We start from the raw sequence: 20,508 nt of genomic DNA on the forward strand, positions 1-20,508 counted from the left end.
ACAGAATGTGTGAGTCTATTCCTACATGTTTTATGCTGCTAATTCAGGAGCTGTCTATTTGACTGTAGTAACCATTGCACCCCGTGCTGTCTCCAACAGCCAGAGGAGATTTCATGAGAGACCCAATCACCTCACGTTTCACCACCACCACGTTGGTTTGCTGTTCATGGCTCTATAGTGCCCTCCCATCAACTTTGTCTTTATGGACCCCCCGCCCCCTGCATCCAGTGTCCCTATCCCGTTATCTTCCTCTGCCTTGGGTGGTTCTCAGGGCTCATCCTATGCAGGAGATACTGTTCTCTAAGACCCAGGGATAACTCAGTTCTCACATGCTTCAAATGTCAGCCTCTCCGTGGGTCCTTCCTAGCTCTACCTCGATAACCCCTCCCACTGTCCTAGAATGTGCTGACAAGTGTGCTAGGAAATAGGCAATCAGAAGAGCAGGTCTTTACCCTCCGATTTTTCTTCCCTGTTCTGCATCTCAGGTCCAGAGAAGTGTCTTAGGTCACAGCCACACCCACCTCTGGTCTTTCCCTTTCCCATAACTAGTGAGTTTCTGAGCCAGCAATTTTCACAGAGAGATGAAGGCCACAACAGGGAGATCCCGTCAGGTTCTGCGATATTCATGTCTGACAGGAGGTCTTCATGGAAGGCCTGAGCTCATACAGTGAAGGAGGAGTTCAGGCTGGCTTGGCTTAGCATCTGTTTCAGCTGGCTCAGGCAATGTGCTGTAACACCACAGAGCAAGCAGCAAACAGGTAAAGAGAGTCAGAGACAGAGAGAGAAACAGGGAGACAGAGAAGAGAGATGGAGACTGAGTCAGGAATAGACTCGTGTGTGTGCGCATGCACATGCACACACACAGACACACACACAGAGGCACATACACATATACAGACACAGACACACACACACACAGACACACACACACACAGGCACACAGGCACACACCGGCACACAGGCACACACACAGATGCACACACACACACACACACACACACACACACACACACACACACCCAGGGTAGGGGGAGAGAACAGCCTCTGATCCCTGCCTCTTTCTGCTTGAGCTCCATCCTCACGAGTCCACCTCCCAATGCCTCATGGGGTCATGGCTGCCAGCTATGAGCATGGAGCCCGAGATTTGAGTTTGCGACAGGCTCCCAAGCGCAGGTCCCACTGACTTCTGTTGACCCTCTGCAATTTGGCAGTCACCCATTTGGACAGAGGCAGTAGCCCTGGTAGCCCCGGTTCAGATGCTGACCCTAGGAGGTATAAGGGCTGTTTGTAGACATCTTGGGCCCCTTTGTGAGACGGACAGAGGACCATACGTTCTTGTTCTCTGGACATTCTGCTTGGTGTGGACCTGCTTTGGTGGCTGTGGGATCGCGTGTTGCCTTGGGCTTCTGGTCTTCAGGAGTCAAAGAGAGAGCAAAGGGGACATGCTGGCATGTGGCATGTAAGCACACCAAGGTAGGGTGGGAGCCGTTTGTTACACAGCTCAGTATTGCCCAGCTGACTGACAGCCACAAACGAGAGTCTCTCTCTACTCCCATTTCATGGCAAAAGATCCAAAACTGCTTTTCAGGCATATCCTCAACTCCAGGCTTTCTAGGTCCCTCAGAAATCAGAAAGAGTGCTAAGGCAGGGGCTGTCCGGGCAGGCAGTACAAGCCTAGTGGCTCTCTGGTGAAGCGGTTAGGAATAGGGTCCCCTAGCACTGTACCCCTAACAGAGTGACAGGTTACAGACTCCCCCCTGAGCAGTAACCTGGGCCCAGCCGACAAAGTAGAGCCATCCCTGTGCATTCCAAGAGGAAACGGTGAGACTTCGCAGCCCAGGGACTGGCAGGTCCATGCTGTACCCCAAATCCCAAGGTTTCTGAGAGCACACACATGGGACAGTTACCAGGAACCGTCAGCTTAGCACACACTTCTACACGCTTTGAACAAGCAGATGGTATCTGCTGTGTATGTCTCCACAGAGGCCACTTGCCTTCTCCGCACAATTCCCATACATCTCTAAAGATAACCATTTTAACTGCTTTTGGTAGACACCAAGAGGTACACAGGGGTCCCAGGTTCTGCCTCTCTGCTAGCAGTGTCTGATGCTGTCATTACACCTGCAGGACAAAGTCTGGGACGGGGAGTTCCACGTCTGTGGTCCCTTCCGGGTGTCAGAGCGCCACTGCTCTCCAGACCTGAGTGGAGCAGGATCTAATCCAATTGGGAGCCAATGCCTGAGGGGCAAGAGAAAAAGGGGAATCTCAGTGTCGTGACTGTTTTAGGCGAAGGCCTTCCCCAGGGCAGTCTAATGAAGCAGCTCTCTGAGACCATCTTTGCTGGTGTTCTACATTGAAGTGACCCGTGAGTACATACACTTTACAGGGGAGGTGGGGGTTGCGGGGAACCAGGGATTCTTTAGTTTGGGAGAAGGGAGTGAGAATATCCAGGAAGGGCAGGTCATTGGCAGAAGGCTGAGCTGCTTCATTAGCATTGAGGCGTTCTAGGAGCTGCATTGTGCCACCTTTGGTCATCTCAGTTGGGGGGCGTGCTTCCCAGAGAAAGCACAGAGGGCAGGGAGGGGGCAGCTTCACCCCTGCCATTTCAGATCTCTGAGATTCCCAGGGTTTGAGGATGCCCACCTCAGGAGTTCTTATGCCTGTCTGGTGACAGGGTCCACATGCCCTACCAGTCCATTTGACAGTGCATGAATCTAATTAATTTTCTCTATATTCAATTTTCTCAGGTTTCAGAATCAATTCCGATCTGTCAGGATTTTTTTCCAAAGACTACTAAGACCCAGCCCTTTCCTTCCACCCGCTCCACTTCCTCTCCACTTCCCGCTCTGCTCTCCCTGAAAAGGATACCGAGTGATACAAAGTAACAGCTTTTTATCTCTTTACAACAAACCTAATTAGGCCTGAAGGGGACTCATTGAAACGCCTCCAGACTTGACATATGTCACAACTTTACTTCCTGATAAGGGCTGTGCTGTCCTTACACTCCTGACTGACAGGAAAGGAAACTTCTGTGTCCTGTAGGGCATGGTACTTTCCCGGCCTGATGTCAGGAGCCAATTGTCGATGTGTATTTCAACACTGATCACCCTGGCTGTGGTAAGCATCTACTGTAGAATCCAAACTGAATGCCACACCCTATAAACAGGTGCCTCTGCCAGACCAGTTTACAGATGGGGAGACGGACACGAAATGTGCCAATTGTCCCAGGGAATGGCAGAGCCATCACCTGTCACCCACAGGCAGTTCCCACATTTGGTGGCTAACCTGAGCTAGGCATGGTATGAACACCTTTAACTCCAGCACTCAGAAGGCACAGATAGATGGATCTCTGTGAGTCGGAGGCCAGCATGCTCTTCAGAATGAGTTCCGGGACAGCGAGGGCTATGTAGGGACCCTGTTGCACATCAAACAAAACACCCCAAATAAATAAATGAAATAATAAGCCCATTTCTTCTTGAATTGTTTTTCATCAGGGAATTTTATCATAACAGGAAAAGGAAGGCAGACAGACAGACAGACACCTCAATACCTCAGGGAGTTTTCAAGGTCTCTTAGGAGTTATACAGTTCAGAGAGACTGTGAGGGGCGTGTGTGTGTGTGTGTGTGTGTGTGTGTGTGTGTGTGTGTGTGTGTCTCAGAGTCTAGTGATAGAGCAGAGCGCTTCAGGCCTTCTGCCTAAGAGCAGCAGTCTTGGTACACACTGAGCATGCTTCTATCGTGTAGGGAGCCACATTGGATTTGGGCCTGGCCGCTTTTTGACTGCATGGCTCAAAGTGGCTAGGTGACTCTGGGCTGTTTGGTCACAGATATTCACCCCTAAGATGACTGCCATAAGTCTTAAGATTGTTGGACAAAAGCCTCTCCCATGAATTTACGGCACAGGAAGATAACATTCAAGGGATGCCTCAGCTCGAGCAGATACCAGTTATCTCCTGGGTCAACACCCGGTGTCTCCACTGCCTGACCTCATCGTCTACCGCCTGACCTCTTTGCCTCCTGCTATCCCCCTACCTGAAAGCCTTAAAAGCTGTAACGTTCACCCCAATACACGAGACCTTGACAATAGAATCTTGCTTGGTCTCCTTCTTCTCTTCACCCCCATTTGGCCCACAGGTAGAAAGCCTCTTCGGGCTGAATAACTGGGTCCCCGCTGGGCAGGGACACTATCACTTGTTTACCTGGTGCTTGGACAGTGGTGTATTGGCCAGCTGCCTAGAAATGTTTAGGTGTCTGTCTGTACCTAGTGTGTGTGAGTCACTAGGCAGTGCCCCACAGAGGGTGGCTCCCAGGGTACAGAGGATCCTCTCTCCAGAAGCCAAAAGTCCACAATCACAGTTCAGCAAATCTGGAGCCAGGTGGGGCCTCCTGACACGTCATTCTCACCTCAGTGTGAACTCAAGGGGTGGAGGGCAAGGTCCTGCTCTGGGCATGGCCCTTAAGACACCTCGAAAACCTTGGGCTCTTCTCCAGACCACACAAGTCCCAGGACCTCTTAATGCCATCTCTATGGTGACACCATAGAGACTCACAGTGACTGGAAGAGGGTCACACTCACAGCGGCTGACACTAATATGAAACTTGGATGCTAAGGTTTCCATAGATCAAACACTAACCTGTTCCTATTGTCAGTCCCCAGCCAGCTGGGGACAAGGTCTGGTGACATCATGATGCTGGCCACACCCATCTAGGGCAGGCAGGAAGAAGGAAATACAAACGCAGGGTGAATGAAGCCTTTTGTTTGTCAACCACATCTGCAGCTACAGGATTGGGGATCGGTTCTAGAACCTTCAGAGGGTTTGGTGTTACTCATACGAAGGGCCATAGATGCCCCTTTTTAGGTTTTTATGTATTCCTAATAGGCCCTGCAGTATCTTGGGAAATCTAGACATTTGTCTAAGCAGTCAATCAAATCCTGAAGGCAGACACCCCCAGCCTATGCTGTCTCCTCCCTCTCTCCTCTGGGTCTCCTTCTGTCTGACTGTCTGCCTCTCGTCTGTGCCTCTGATTCTCTCTGTCTCTGGCCCTGACTTAGCTTCTCCCCCCCCCCCCCCACCCGGCCCGGGCAGATGGATGAAGAATTTGCATTCCCCATCCTTTAGCTGTGTTTAAGGATTACTTTATTTCATATGTGCCTGTTCTCCCTGCATGTATGTGCACACCATGCTCGTGCCTGGTACTCACGGTCACTAGAAGAGGGGATGGAATGCCCTCAACTGGATCTACAGATGTTTGTGAGCCGCCATGCAGATGCCAAGAGCCAAGCCTGGGTCCTAGGGCAGCCCCAGCAGAGAGCAGTGAGGGCAGTGAGGGCAGCAAGGGCTCTCCTCCTGTGAGCACTCTCTGGTGCTTCCCACTTATGAGACTGGGTCGTACCATGTAGCCTTGGCTGGCCTGGAGCTTCCTAGATAGACCACGCTGGCCCTGAACTCAGAGAGATCTGCCTGCCTCTGCCTCCCAAGTGCCACCAGGTCTACCTCCTCTCTCTCTTGAGACAGGGTCTCAAAAAAACTATCTGTAGCACAGTCTGTTCTCAAACTGGAGATCCTCAGGCCTCACAAGCACTGGGATTACAGATGTGTCCCCTCTGGGCCACCGTCTCTCCTGGGATTACAGATGTGTCCCCTCTGGGCCACCGTCTCTCCTCCAGGTCTCCCTGCTGTTCTGTGATTGCACTCCCCTAACCAGGCCTCTGTATGCCCTTATAACCCTGCTTCCCCAACCTCCCCGAGCTCTACCCTTGGTGTTCCCTTACCAAGGCAGGGCTCTCCTCCACTCCTCTTTCCCTTCTTCCTTTCCTTTTCCTTTGTAAAAGACAAGGTTCTATGTTGTAGCTCAGGCTGTCCCATCCTAACCTCTCGAGTGAGGGAATTACAGTGAGGGAATTACATCTACCATGCTTGGCTTTCCTTCCCATTTATTTATTTATTTACTTACTTACTTACTTATTGTTTTTTTTTTTTGTTTTTTTTTTTTTGTTTTTGTTTTGTTTTTTTTTTTTTTTTTGAGACAGGTTTTCTCTGTGTCTCTTTTGGCTGCCCTGGAACTCACTTTGTAGACCAGCTTGGCTTCGAACTCACAGATCCTCCTGTCTCTGCCTCCAGAGTGCTGTTAAAGATGCACACCACCACTATCCAGCCTCCTCCCCACTTTTATATCTCCCGTCCAGCGTGCCAGGCACTTCTCAGGGTCTTACATGGTAGGACTCTCCCCTGGGCTCTGGCTTTCTTCCTCTCGGCTCAGGCTGGGCTGCAGCTGTGCTGACAGGGGAACACATGCACCCCATTATAACCCGGAAACCTGCGTGATTGTCATTTTGAAGAAATCAGTAAGTGTCAGGCCTCCAGCTCCTACTCTGCATGCACCATCATGGGAAGGACGGGAATGCAGGCTCTGTACTCAAGACTGAGAGATCCTGTGAGGTCGGTGCTCCCTCCCAGCCCCTCCCCCACAGCATGGTCCCGCTCTCCCTAAGTGCCATCAGTCCAGCAGGGGAACAGAAGTCCCAGTGTAAGCGTCCATGATTCACTGAAGAATAATACCCCGGACTCAAATCATATGTAAACGCCAAGAGTGTTTTATTCTGCAGAAGTCCAGCACGCTGGGGTCTCCCATTCCCAAGATAGAGAGACAACCAAGTGAGCTCGCAGGCTCCACCTAAAGCACATTAGGGGATTCTGGCAGGTGACCTCTGTTACTCCTTCTCTAGGGGCATCCGATTACAGGACCTGGGAGGGGGGTGGAAACTGTTATGGGGAGGTCTAGGAACTTGCTGACCCATTGTCCTTGCTTTAGGCCAGGTGGCTGGGAGATTCCATTACCAAGCAGGAAGGCTGGAGCCTGGGTTTTTTTCTGTTAGTAATTCACTTGCCTGGACTTGTCAGTTCTTAGGCCTCGTCTCCTTAACTGCAAATTGAAGTCTGTTATGGAATGAGCCTGGCCTCCTCACCAGCGGGGATCTGTGGTGTCAGGCTGTTGCTCTTTCATGTCCTCCTTCCTGCCAGGGCCCTTATTAAGCACCTACTGTCTACAGACCACATTCTGTGTTACTGAGAAAAGTAGAGTGAAATTCTTGCAGCCTTGAGCTCCAGAGACCAGCAGGGAAGCTGGAGGGGGGAGGGCATCACCAGGGATGGACAGGGACACTGGAGGGGGTAGAGCATCACCAGGAACAGGCAGGGACACTGGAGGGGGGAGGCCATCACCAGGGATGGGCAGGGACACTGGGGGGGGAGGGCATCACCAGGGATGGGCAGGGACACTGGGGGGGGAGGGCATCACCAGGGATGGGCAGGGACACTGGAGGGGGGAGGGCATCACCAGGAACAGGCATGGACACTGGAGGGGGGAAGGCATCACCAGGGATGGGCAGGGACACTGGGGGGGGAGGGCATCACCAGGGATGGGCAGGGACACTGGAGGGGGGAGGGCATCACCAGGAACAGGCATGGACACTGGAGGGGGGAAGGCATCACCAGGGATGGGCAGGGACACTGTAGGGGGAGGGCAGCAACCCCAGCCAACAGCTATCTCCCCATTCCCAACCCCTGCACCACTGGATGTGACTGGGCCATGGGTAGCAGGCTGTTGTCCTCTTCTGGCCTCTTCTCCAGGTCCTCAGAGGCTCCTTTTCCCCTGGCAGAGTGAAGTTAGGGGAGCATTGCCCTGGGCCAGCACAGACCTTCGAACCTGAATCCTCATCTCCCCAGATATCCACTTGACTGCGAATTCCCAGGTCCCACCTGCTGGCCTGCTCTGCTGCAGCCTTCTACTCTGTGTTGGGAAGGCCTTGGCTTCCAGCATGCAAATGGGAGGTCCTTCAAAGGCCGGGCTTGGCAGGAGCTAGGAGACAGACATCTCCAGGCAGGGGTGGGGGCTGGGAGACAGCAGACATCCCCAGTCCCGCTGAGTCGCTGGCTTCCTGCTCCTTCCAGGTGTGTCTAGTAGTTGGACACCTCAGGCTGTGCTCAAGGACTTGTAGCCCCAAGAACACGTGGAGTCCAGAGAGTAGCCACCTCAGAGCACAGGGTCAGTGGGCACATGGCCAGGACCTGACATGGTGGGGCTGTGGCTCAGATTCTCATATAGCCGCACCACAGTGAGTAGTGAAGGGGGAACTTATGGTTCTTCGGAAGTCGGTTGTGTCAGATGGAGTTTTGCTGGGGCAAACACATGAAAGAACATTTTCCTGAAGTGGACACAGGAGAAGAGGACGTTTTGCTAAAGCAAGCACGTGAAAGGACTCATGATGAAGAAGCCTTTCAGTAACTACAGGCATGTATTGGTTCACCTTACATTGCTTAGCTGAGCTCCGCTTGTTGGACTCCATCTAGAGAACCACACCAAAAAATCTTCTGGTGGTGTGGCGGCTTCTCGCTGCTTCCAGGGACTCAGGCTGATTGGCAGTCATGTCAGCTGATACAGACTCACATGGAGTTTTGTTAAGACCGAGGCAAGACACATGGGGAGGCAAGTCCTGTGGAGGACACGTGGTGTTCGGAGGGAGTATGTACAGGACTTGACTGGTTGTGAGGAAGGGCTTGGCTTCCTTGCATAGCCAGCTTTGCAACGTTTCTTGATCACCGCTTCACTGACAGAGGCACAGCCAAGGACTGCTCATGGTATCCCTGCCACTCCCTCGTGCTGATTTGGCTGAGGCTGTCTCTGTCTCTGCTGCTGATTCCTGTTTGCTATCCCGACTCCACCGAACTGGACTGCTGGAGTACCTGGGAAGTGTTTGTGAGTGGATCAAGCTGCCACTGCTGATCTATGAACCGAACTGCTGATTTCCTGACAGTGCAGATGGGAATTGCTCCAAAGAACAGTGTCTAAACAGGTCCACTTCCCCCATATCCTAATAACCTTTCTTGGGGCTGGGGATTTAGCTCAGTGGTAGAGCGCTTACCTAGGAAGCGCAAGGCCCTGGGTTCGGTCCCCAGCTCCGAAAAAAAAAAAAAAAAAGAACCTAATAACCTTTCTTTTGCACTACCTCTGGAGGGTGGTGGGCTAGAAGGGAGGTTAAAGCTTTGAAGAACCATCATTAAGGGCTTGAGGGATGGCTCAGTGGTTAAGAGCATTGACTGCTCTTCCAAAGGTCCTGAGTTCAAATCCCAGCAACCACATGGTAGCTCACAATCATCTGTAATGGGATCTGATGCGCTCTTCTAGTGTGTCTGAAGACAGTGGTAATGTACTCATATAAATAAAGTAAATAAATGATTAAAAAGAAAAGAACCATCATTAAAAGTAGACTTTGAAAAAGCTGAGTTTATGGAGTAGAGTTTTGGGTTGAGGGAGAGGTCATGGGATTTGTGAAGGGAGATGAAACTGTCCTTCCCTTCTGTTGAGCCTGTGGAAGCAGGGTGGAACAACTCACACCGGCGCACTGAGGCCTGAGCTCAGGTCCTGAGGTTTATCTGTCCCTCCTGTTCATCAGCCTGAGTGTCTGCAGCTGGGGTCTGTCCCTCTGACCAGCAGCACCAGTGTTTCCTATGGCCTGGTGGAAGGTTAGGGGTCAGAGCTCCCAGCCCCAGCTTGAGCCCTGGGAACTCCATGCTCTGTGCCTTCCTGCCCTGAGCCCAGGGTGGTGGCTCCCATATCAAGCCAGGCTGCACCCAAGGGTCAGGATGGAGCCTACAAAGGGTAGGCTCTGCCTCAGGGCACAGCTGGTTCCAGATGCCCAGCTCTGGTTGTGTGTGTGTGAGCTAGGCTGCAGTGCCCACAGAGGATGCAGTTGAATACCTAGTCCCTAAAGCAATGATTTGCCCAGGTGGGTAGCTTTGCTTGTGTAATGTGTGTGTGTTTTGTGTGCGTATGCATGTATGTGTTATGTGCGTTATGTGTGTATGTGGTATGTGTGATGTGTAAGTTGTGTTGTGTGTGGTGTGTGTGTATGTGGTATGTGTGTTATGTGTGTATTTTGTATGTGTGTGGTATGTGTGATGCGTAAGTTGTGAGTGTGTGGTGTGTGTATGTATGGTATGTGTGTGTGGTATGTGTGATGTGTAAGTTGTGTGTGGTGTGTGTGTGTGTGTGTGTGTGTGTGTGTGTGTGTGTTGTAGGTTCAAAGGCAGTCTACCCTGCCTCATGACTGTCCTCCCTCTTGAGGAGCGTTTGTGGAGCCAGCCCATGAAGTATCCTGTCATAGTCAACCTGCCCTTCCAGACACAGCAGGGCCTTCAGGCCTGATGTCAAATGGAGGTGCTTGGAGGAAGTCTGAGAGTTCAGTAACCCCTGCAGCAGAGGCGGGGCCAAAGCCCGAGTCTTCCAGGGTGTACAGGTAAGTAGGGACTCAGAAAACTTTGGGGAGGAAGCCGAAGTGCCTGTGGGCTCCAGGCATGTAGAACCAGACCTGGCCACAAGGTGGCAGTAGCAGCCTTCCGACCAGCCCACGAGACCTGGCAGGGAGGTAGGGCAAGCTTGACTGCCTTTAAGCTGATAGCGGGCCAGCTGTGGCCTGCAGAGGCTTGGTTTAGGAAGCAGCTGGAGGGCAGATAGGGCACAAGAACACCCATTTCCTCAGGCTCGGGGCTGTGTCACCCCTGCTCTTTAAAGTTCATTTCTTCTTTCCTCTTGTCCACATACAAAATACACACATAACACACATACCACATACACACACACCACACACAACACAACTTACACATCACACATACCACATACACACATAACGCACATAACACATACATGCATACGCACACAAAACACACACACTCTCTATCTTTGCCTATTTGTCTTGGTCTGTGTGTCTTTCTGTCTTTCTTCTCTGTCTGTCTTTCCTTATAATACTGAACTGTCTGGGCTTGCATCCTAGATCTCCCTTCTTAGCTGTGTTGTCTCTTGGTGGTTCCTTAGCTTTCTACATCCTGGTGTCCGAATAGCATCTGTGGTAGGTAGGTAGGGCCGCTGTGGGGCTCAGGCAAGCAGCAGTGTGGCTTGAAGGACCATGGTTTTTTTGTGTACACACATATGCATGCATGCACACACAGATACATTAAACTGAAGAAACATTTTTTTGTGTGGTCCAAGGCCCTGTGAATGGCCACTGGACATGTGTCCCACACTCTCTTGGGCTTTTCCGGTCAGCTTTCTCTTGTTCCTGTACAGGTGAGCAGAGTTGAGAGGACAAGCAGGCATCAGGCACAGCTCCACGTAGCTCCCAGGGTCCCATGATCACTGTGGCTTGGCAGAAAGGTGACCTACGTGGACGCCATAATTCCAGAGCCAACGCCCCAAAGTCTAGGCCTAACTAATGTCTATGAAGTTCATCTGTTGTTCGGAGATGAGGGCCTAAAATGTACCAAATATATGGTCTCGGGGTGGGGGAGACGGCCCCCACCTTAGTACTGACCCCAGAGAACAACTGATACTCCAGAATTGACACTGACAGACATTCCATACCCTGTCCTGTAACAGCCCTGCACAGCCTGGCAGGTGGCCTGCTTGGCACAATTGGCAGCCTCATCTCCTAATAGCAGTCAGCTGTTACCAGCATCGGGGGAGCATCGGGGGGCCTGTAGCATCTGGGGGGGCCTGTAGCATCTGGGGGCCTGCATCATCGGGGGGCCTGCAGCATCAGGGGGCCTGCAGCATCTGGGGGCCTGCAGCATCTGGGAGCCTGCAGCATCTGGGGGCCTGCATCATCGGGGGGCCCTGAAGCATCAGGGGGATCTGTGCCCACTTCTCTTTTCTAAGCTGCTGCTGGGGCCACAGGGGCACCACTTTAATTCTGTTTGTAATTAAGAGAAGGCGCCTTTAAGAATTGCTCACTTGGGGTTGGGGATTTGGCTCAGTGATAGAGCGCTTGCCTAGGAAGCGCAAGGCCCTGGGTTCAGTCCCCAGCTCCAGAAAAAAAAAAAAAAAAAAAAAGAATTGCTCACTGTTTCAGGTCTAGACAGCAAACTGTCTTAAAGTGGACGTTCTTTGTTCTGAGAAGCTAATTGGTGCACCACACTGCTGCTGGCCCGGGCAGCCCTACCTTCACAGACGCTGTTCCCCAGGGGAGAACACGGACACCGGGGTGTAGAAAGCTAAGGAACCACCTGGAGACAGCCCAGCTGGGCATAGAATGTGCTTGGAGTTCTCAGTCCTAGTCTCATGGTATAGACATTCAAGGGGTTTCCAAAGACACAGAGCCCCGTGACTGCCTTAGAAGTAGTGGCTCAGTAGGCTAAAGGGACCTTGGTTCCCGGGAAGCTGCAATGAGTACCTCGGAGAGGCTTTGATAGAAAAATAATATAACTATCTCGGTTTAATGCTTACTGGGCAAGCGGAAAACCTGTAAGATAAGAACTTCAAGTCACTGAAGAAAGAAATTCAGGAAGATCTCAGAAGATGGAAAGATCTCCCTTGCTCATGGATTGGCAGTATTAATATAGTAAAGATGGCCATCTGGCCAAAAGCAATCTACAAATTCAATCAATCCCCATCAAAATTCCAATACAATTATTTACAGACCTTGGGAGAGCAATTGTCAACTTCTTATGGAAAAGGAAAAGAAAACCCATGGTAGCTAAAGCAATCTTGAACAATAAAGGAATTTCTGGAGGAATCGCCAGCCCTGACCTCAGGCATGGTGTTGGTATAGTGTTGTGGACTGGTTCCAATGCTATCTGTGTTAACTCAGCTCCCAAAGTCACAGGAGAACTCACACATCTCCATGTGACACGATGACAATCCCGGCCCCCAGCTGGTTCTAACTGGTAGATAAAGTTGCCAGCAGTCAGTGGCTGGGCAGGGAGACAGGGGTGAGACTTTAGATCTCCCTGGCGAGGGACCATGGGAAGAAGCAGTTTTAGAATTGCCCTGCCAGGGAGGATGAGATGTGGGGGCTGCAGGAGAGAAAGCAGCCCCAATGGATCTGGGGTGGCAAAGATGGGACACAGATTTTAGAAAGTAGTAACTCAGGAATATCGGAGGGGAGTGTATGTGTGCGGTGGGGAGGTTTGGAAGCGTCCAACCATTGTTCTACTTAAGGCATACTACATATAAGGCTGCCAGTGTGTGTGTGTGTGTGTGTGTGTGTGTGTGTGTGTGTGTGTGTGTGTACGCGTCTGTCTGTCTGTCTCTCTCTGTCTCTGTCTCTGTGTGTGTGTGTATCTGTCTCTCTCTCTGTGTGTCTGTGTGTTTGTTTCTCTGTGTATCTGTCTCTCTGTGTGTCTGTGTGTTTGTGTCTCTGTGTGTGTGTCTGTCTCTCTCCATGTCTGTGTCTGTCTGTCCATATCTCTCTTCTGTGTGTCTGTATATCTGTCTGTCTGTCTCTCTCTCTGTGTTTGTGTGTCTATCTGTTTGTCTGTGTGTCTGTCTGTGTGTGTATGTCTGTCTGTCTCTCTCTCTATGTCTGTCTCTCTCTGTCTGTGTGTTTGTGTCTCTGTGTGTGTGTCTGTCTCTCTCCATGTCCTTCTGTGTGTCTGTATATGTCTGTCTGTCTCTCTTTCTCTGTGTTTGTGTGTCTACCTGTGTGTCCGTGTGTCCGTGTGTCTGTCTGTCTGTGTGTGTGTGTGTGTGTGTGTGTGTGTTTCATTCATAAATCCTGGGTGGTATCAGGAACCACGTGCACCACTGGCGAGGAGTTCAGAGTGGATTAATGAACCACCGCTTCAGTATAGAAACAGTGTAGAACAGTGTAGTGGTTCAGACAGGTTTGTCCCAGACAGACTCGTGTTTGAGTGCTTGGTCCATAAGGAGTGACAGTATTAGGAGGTCCTTGTTGGAGTAGATGTCGCCTTGTGGGTGAAAGTGAGCCACTGTGGGGTTGAGGTCCTATGCTTAAGCCTTCTCATGACTGCCTTTTGATCAAGATGTAGAACTCTTGGCTCCTTCTCCAGCACCATGTCTGTCTGGAACCTGCCATGCTTCCTGCCATGATGATACTGGACCAAACTTCTGAACCTGTAAAACATCCCCTATTAAATATTGCCTGGTATGGGGCTGGGGATTTAGCTCAGTGGTAGAGCGCTTACCTAGGAAGCGCAAGGCCCTGGGTTCGGTCCCCAGCTCCGAAAAAAAAAGAACCAAAAAAAAAATATTGCCTGGTATAAGGGTTGCCTTGGTCATGGTGTTTCTTCCCAGCATGGGAAACCCTAAGACAGAGGTTGGTACCAGAGTAGGATACTGCTGTGATGGGCCTGACCGTGCTTTTGTTTGGAGAAATATGGATTTGTAGATGTTGGGTTTGGAAAGCCATGGAATGCTTTAAGTGGGACTTATGGGAGACATTGGTGCTGACATTGATTTGAACTGTGCAGATTGTTCTTATGATGTTTCAGTAAAGAACATGGCTGCCTTCTGCCCTTGTCTGAAGAGTCCACCTGAGGCTAAGGTAAAGAGATATTAATTGCACTGACCAAGGAATGCTCAAAAAAGCCCAGCAGAGGCTTTGTCCTCTGGTTTACTCCCATGATGAGCATCTCGATTAAGCGTAGCAAGCTTAAGAAGGAAAAGTGCAAAGCGCACAGTTCAAAGAATGAAGGGGCACTAGGAAGCGGAAGGAAGCTGAGTCCTGGGTTCAAGGAGGGTAAATGGAACTGAGGGGGCAGTGACCTCTGGGCAAGATCCGATTCTGCCAAACTTTTGTATTTGCAGTTTGATCATCTTAGGGGTTCTCATGACTTTGGACGTAAGGAGATGTGATTATGTGTCAAAGGGACAAGGAATGGACTGTGATGGCTGTCCTCAGTTTTAATTTGATTAAGGTAATAGAATGAAAAGCTTAGGTTCAGGCATGTTGGCACACACCTTTCATCCCACAAGACAGAGGCAAGCAGATCTCTGAGTTCAAGGCCAGTCTGGGACAGTGCAAGTACCAAGTAAAGAAACGTTTAAGTGCAGGTGAGGCGGTACACACCTTTAATCCCAGCATTTAGGAGATAAATAGATCTGTATGTTCAAGCTTCCAGGACAACCAAGCTTAGGCAGTGAAAGAGTTGGAAAACAGAAAGCTGGTGATAATGTAATAGAACAAGGGGGCCATGTTCCAGCCCCAGCAAGCAGCAGAATTCAGCAGCTTCAGCCATGTGGCTCTGGCTTTAGAGTCAAGAATAGAAGGGACTACTGGGACAATTGATGCTGGTCAGCTGTGAAAGGTAAAAGTTTTAAAGTTGCCCCCCTAGACACAAAGTTTAGAGAAGAAAAAAACAGGTTAAGCCCCAGAATTGTATGTTCCAGGAAGCCTCTCCTAGTGCTATAGAATGGGTAATTACAATGGCCGGCTCAACAGCTTTCTCCCAGAAACTAGCTGACCATAAATCTTAGAGAACACTCTTGAGAAGCAAGCAGCTTCTCCTAGGAACTAGCGGACCACAAAGTTAAACAATCTTAGGAAACAGAGAGTTTCTCCTTGTGATTTTTCACTGGTATTCTTCACACTTTCCATGACGCCATCCCTACCCCCTTGGGTTGTGGTTTCTTCCTTTAAATACCTCTTCTCAGAGTTGGGGATTTAGCTCAGTGGTAGAGCACTTGCCTAGCAAGCTCAAGGCCCTGAGTTCGGTCCCCAGCTCCAAAAAAAAGGAAAAAAAATACCTCTTCTCCCAGCCTCTTGGGATTGAACTCTACTGCCCCTGCGTGGGATATGAGTCTCGACCCCAGTGCACTGGTTCCTATCGATAAACCTCATGTGATTACAGCAAGGACGGTCTTGTGTGAGTTCTTGGGGGGTTGCGTCATCCTGAGACTTGAGTGAGGGTCTCCCCGCTCTGGGGGTCTTTCAGCTGGAGCTAAGAAGTCAGCAGTGATTAAGAAGAGGCCTGCATCACCGAGGTGAAATCTTCTGTCGAGTATTTTCTGAGCTCACAAAGAGGCTGTGTTCCAGAGATAGCCAAGGTTGTACCTCGTGCTGTAGCTGGACTTGGTAATGTGTAAGTGAAAGAGTTGGGATCAATCTGAGGCCAATGAGAAAAATCTACCACCAACCTCTGAGCACAGAAAGACCCCTCCCTTCCAGGAGGTATAGAGCTAGTCTAGTTCCTGGAACAGCTACAAGCCAGACTGTCAAACAAAGCCAACTGTGTCTCCCCATCTGACCCCCTCGTAAAGTCCTGGAATGGTCCACTGACCATGAGTCAGTTTCGAGGTCACTTTGCCCCACCTATATTACCCTGCCTAGTTACTATTGTGCAAATTCTGCCCCAATTGTTTGAATTCTGCCCCAATTGTTTGCAAGGTATTTAACTCCCTGCTAGAGTCTGCTCCGGGTGTCTCTCTCCAAAAGGGAATCGACCCCAGTGCGTTGGAATAAAGCTCCTCTTGCTTTTGCATCGATTACTGCCTCTGTCTCACTCAAGGGGTCTCGGAAGGGGTTCAGATCGGATCTCACATAAGAGTCACCCAGGCAGTGCTGGTTTTGAAGGCATGAAGGAGTCATGGAGAACAGCTGAGGCTTGGCACTGTGAGAGGCCAAGGAAGGCTCCCGGGGATGGTGCAGCCTCAGGTGCAGTTGATCGCTTAACTCCAGAGGGTGGCTAGCAGTGCGATCACCTGCTGGGAGGGAGATCAAAGCAAATTAACAACTGACCACTACAAGAAGCTGTGAAGTTGAAGTTGCCTTGGATACCCCAAGATATTAGGGATGCCAGTGTCCTGGGATATCTGGTAAGGAAAGCTGCTAACAGGGAGTGGAACCAGCCCGAGAGAGAGAGAGAGAGAGAGAGAGAGAGAGAGAGAGAGAGAAGTTTGCTGCAGTCAACAACGATGAAAGGCGTTGGAGAGCGGAAGAACCTTGACATCAGACATGGAGATGCGGAGTTTGGAGTTTGCTCAGCTGGTTTGCTGCCTTGCTTTGGTCAAGCAAAGGATGTACTCACTATGGCATTTTGGAATGGTAATGTATATCCTGTGATGTTGGAGATATGAGATCTGCTTTTTGAGTTTGGTTGTATACGGGGTTACATTAAGTGATAGGATGAATCTCAAAAGAGACTCTGAACTTTGGACTTTTAACGTTGTTGAGACTGCTATAGACTTATGGGACTTTTGGAGTTGGACTAAATGTATTTTGCATAAGAATGGACCCCACAGTCTCATGTGTTTGAACAGTCTATTGGGGCCAGGGAGTGTAATGTGGTGACTTAAATAAGAATGGTCCCCATAGATTTATGTGTTTGAATGCTTGGTCCACAGGGAGTGACACTATTAGGAGGTGTGGCCTTGTTGGAGGAGGTGTGGCCTTGTTGGAGGAGGTGTGGCCTTCTTGGAGGAGGTGTGGCCTTCTTGGAGGAAGCATGTCACTGTGAAAGCAAGCTTTGAGGTCCTGTGCTTAAGCTCTGCTCAGAGCAGAAGCCAGCCTTCTCATGACTGCCTTCTGGTCAAGATGTAGAACTCTTGGCTCCGTCCTTCTCTAGCAGTGTCTGCCTGGATGCTGCCATGCTCCTGCCATGATGATAATAAAATGAACCTCTGAACCTGTAAGCCAGCCCCAATTAAATGCTGTCCTTATAAGAGTGGCCTTGGTCATGGTGTCTGTTCTCAGCAGTGGAAACCCTAACAGAGCACTGACTGCTCTTCCAGAGGTCCTGAGTTCAAATCCCAGCAACCACATGGTGGCTCACAACCATCTGTAATGGGACCTGATGTCCTCTGAAGACAGCTACAGTGTACTCATATATACTAAATAAATGAATAAATAATTATTTTTTTAAAAGTAGTGTAGATAAAACTACATGCTACATATGGCACCCATTAATACTTTAGGGATTCTGGGATGGAACACACACACACACACACACACACACACATGATGTAAGTCTAGGAGGAGGGAGAACTGGTTTCTCAGTGAATGGAACTGAGTCACATGGTTTCAATGTACACAACTGAAACAAAGGAACACAGCCACCATCATGGATTCACCCTGCTAGGAGATAATGAGTAACAGAGAATAAAGCCGTCTGCCTTCAGCCACCAGAAAAATAAGTGATAGAGATTTATAAACCTGATTTGATGTTAAGGAGAGAGGGAAATCTCAAGGGTACTAAGATTTTGGTTGTGAGAGTCACACGTTACAGAGTGTACAGCTTTGGCGAGAGTCAGCCTCAGAGATGTCAAACTGATCTGCTTGGCCCCCTGCTTATTGATGTTGTGCAAAACACCTTCTCGGGGATTCCTGCTGATTCCAGATCACCTTGCCTTTCAGACGGATCCAGTCAGAACTTCAGTTAAGCCCTGAGCCTTGTAAGCATACTGAGCCTGGATAAAAGATGCTAAAGCTAGCTTTCTTAAGTCTAACCAATTTTCTAATTTTCCTACCCCTCCCCACCCTTTTAATGAGTTTCCTATCACCGCCAATCAGCAGGAAGAAGCTTCGGAGCTGTTGGGGATTTAGCTCAGTGGTAGAGCGCTTGCCTAGCAAGTGCAAGGCCCTGGGTTCAGTCCCCAGCTCCAAAAAAAAAAGAAAAGAAAAAAAAAAGAAGAAGCTTCGGAGAGTCATCAACCTGATCCCTTGGGATTTGACATCCGGTTATGGTTATTTTACAGTTAGATAGGTTGTCATTTTAAGGAAAAATTTGGAAATGTCATAATTTTGAACAGGGAGGAAACAGATGGGATAGATTGCTAAATTTTCTTGAACAAAACATTGTGTAGCCATAATCTTACATTGGTAGAAATCTTTGTAATTGATGTAAAATTGATGTTATAATCTTTTACATTGGTACATAAATTATATGTTGATATAGAATTAAGGTTTTCACTAATATGAATCTGTATATTGATACAAAATTTAAAATTAACAGTGTTACTCTTGGATAGACATTGTGCCTAACCAACTCATTTAAGAACAAGATGATTAAATAACACATCAAGGGGCCAGATAGTAAACTCATGGTTAAGTAAGATTCTAATTTAACTATGATGAAGTACTTTCAATTTTTTTTAAAGATTTATTTATTTATTATATATAAGTACACTGTAGCTGTCTTCAGACACACCAGAAGAGGGCATCGGATCTCCTTACAGATGGTTGTGAGCCACCATGTGGTTGCTGGGAATTGAACTCATGACCTCTGGAAGAGCAGTCGGGTGCTCCCAACCGCTGAGCCATCTCTCCAGCCCTTTTTTTTTTTTTTAAAGATTTATTTATTTACTTTCAATTTTTTTAAAAGATTTCTTTATTATGTACATGTACACTGTATCTGTCTTCAGACACACCAGAAGAGGGCATCAGATCTCATTATAGATGGTTGTGAGCTACCATGTGGCTGCTGGATTTGAACTCAGGACCTCTGGAAGAGCAATCAGTGCTCTTAACCGCTGAGCCACCTCTCCAGCCCCTGAGTTGCTTTGTTTTGTTTTAAATTGCATGGAAAGGGTGAGATGTAGAGGGTGGTCCTGATTCTGCTGCTTTGATTGGGAATCTGTGTTTACTGATGCTGAAGGTCCTTGCCCCAAATTGTATTTGATCTATCAATAAAGATGCCAATAGCAATGGCCGAGATGAAGCTGGACACTGAGACTTGTGCAGGTAGGATGCAGAGAGAATCAGAGGGCAGTGGGGAGGGGAGGGGAGAAGGGAACATAGTAGCTACAGGAGAAAAGCCAACCAGCAATGTGAGTTTTCTGATAAGTGGCCATTGGCCACCTCCCTACAGGGCTGTAGGATGATGTTATACAGGTGAGGCAGGTACAAGATAGACCGAGGCCTGTCATTGGATGAGAAGGAAGGATGGGCGGGAGAAAAGTTTGAGGGAAGAGGAGGAGACTGGAGGAGAAGCCACTGAGAGAACATGGCAGACATTAAGATTCCACACTGTACCTTTACAGGTTGTTATGAATGTTCTTAAGGGATGGATGTGTACAGGGCTTTGTATGTTTAGGTGGGCAATTATATCTTATCAATTGGATCAAAGGTTATTGTGCTGTGTGTTCCTTCCTGTGGAGAATTGCCACAGACCACCCAGGGGAGTGTGTCAGCAGAGGGACCAAGGCTTGGATTTCAGGTAGAGAACGGATTCGGCGTGACAGAATGACACAAACTCGAGGTGTGTGCTGCTGCAAAAAGCTTTACTTCTTGGCATAGATTTAAGCAGTTAGAACAGGTACATCATAATTGGCAGTCATCTAGCTCTTATTCATCACCCCACCAAATGTCCCTTGCAAGGAGGAAGGCAGAACGTACAGTCTAGGAAACAATTCTCAGCCTCAAACAATAATTTAAAAAAAACTGCAGTTATACTGCCAGATTTGTGGGCACCAGGTATCTATTCATCATTTACCTTTGTTTTAATAAAGTTTAAACTCTATATTTATGGCCCCTCAGAATAATATGGAAACTTTTGTAACCATAGTTAACTCTTGATAAGTTTATTCAACTTGTTGGAACTTGTTTATGATCTTTCTAAAAGAATTGTTACTGTTTTGAATCATGCTAAACAAAACTTATCCAAAAGTGGGGAAAGGCTTTTCTGGAACAGTCATGTTGTTAGTAACTGCAATGAATTCCTCTCCTATTTGCTGGGAACTAATGGGTGCAGCAGTTGAATTCATCGCAGCTGTTGAGTT

The sequence above is a fragment of the Rattus norvegicus genome, chromosome 16, assembly GCF_021556685.1.
Source record: "Rattus norvegicus strain SHRSP/BbbUtx chromosome 16, alternate assembly SHRSP_T2T, whole genome shotgun sequence".
Taxonomy (NCBI): Eukaryota; Metazoa; Chordata; class Mammalia; order Rodentia; family Muridae; genus Rattus; species Rattus norvegicus.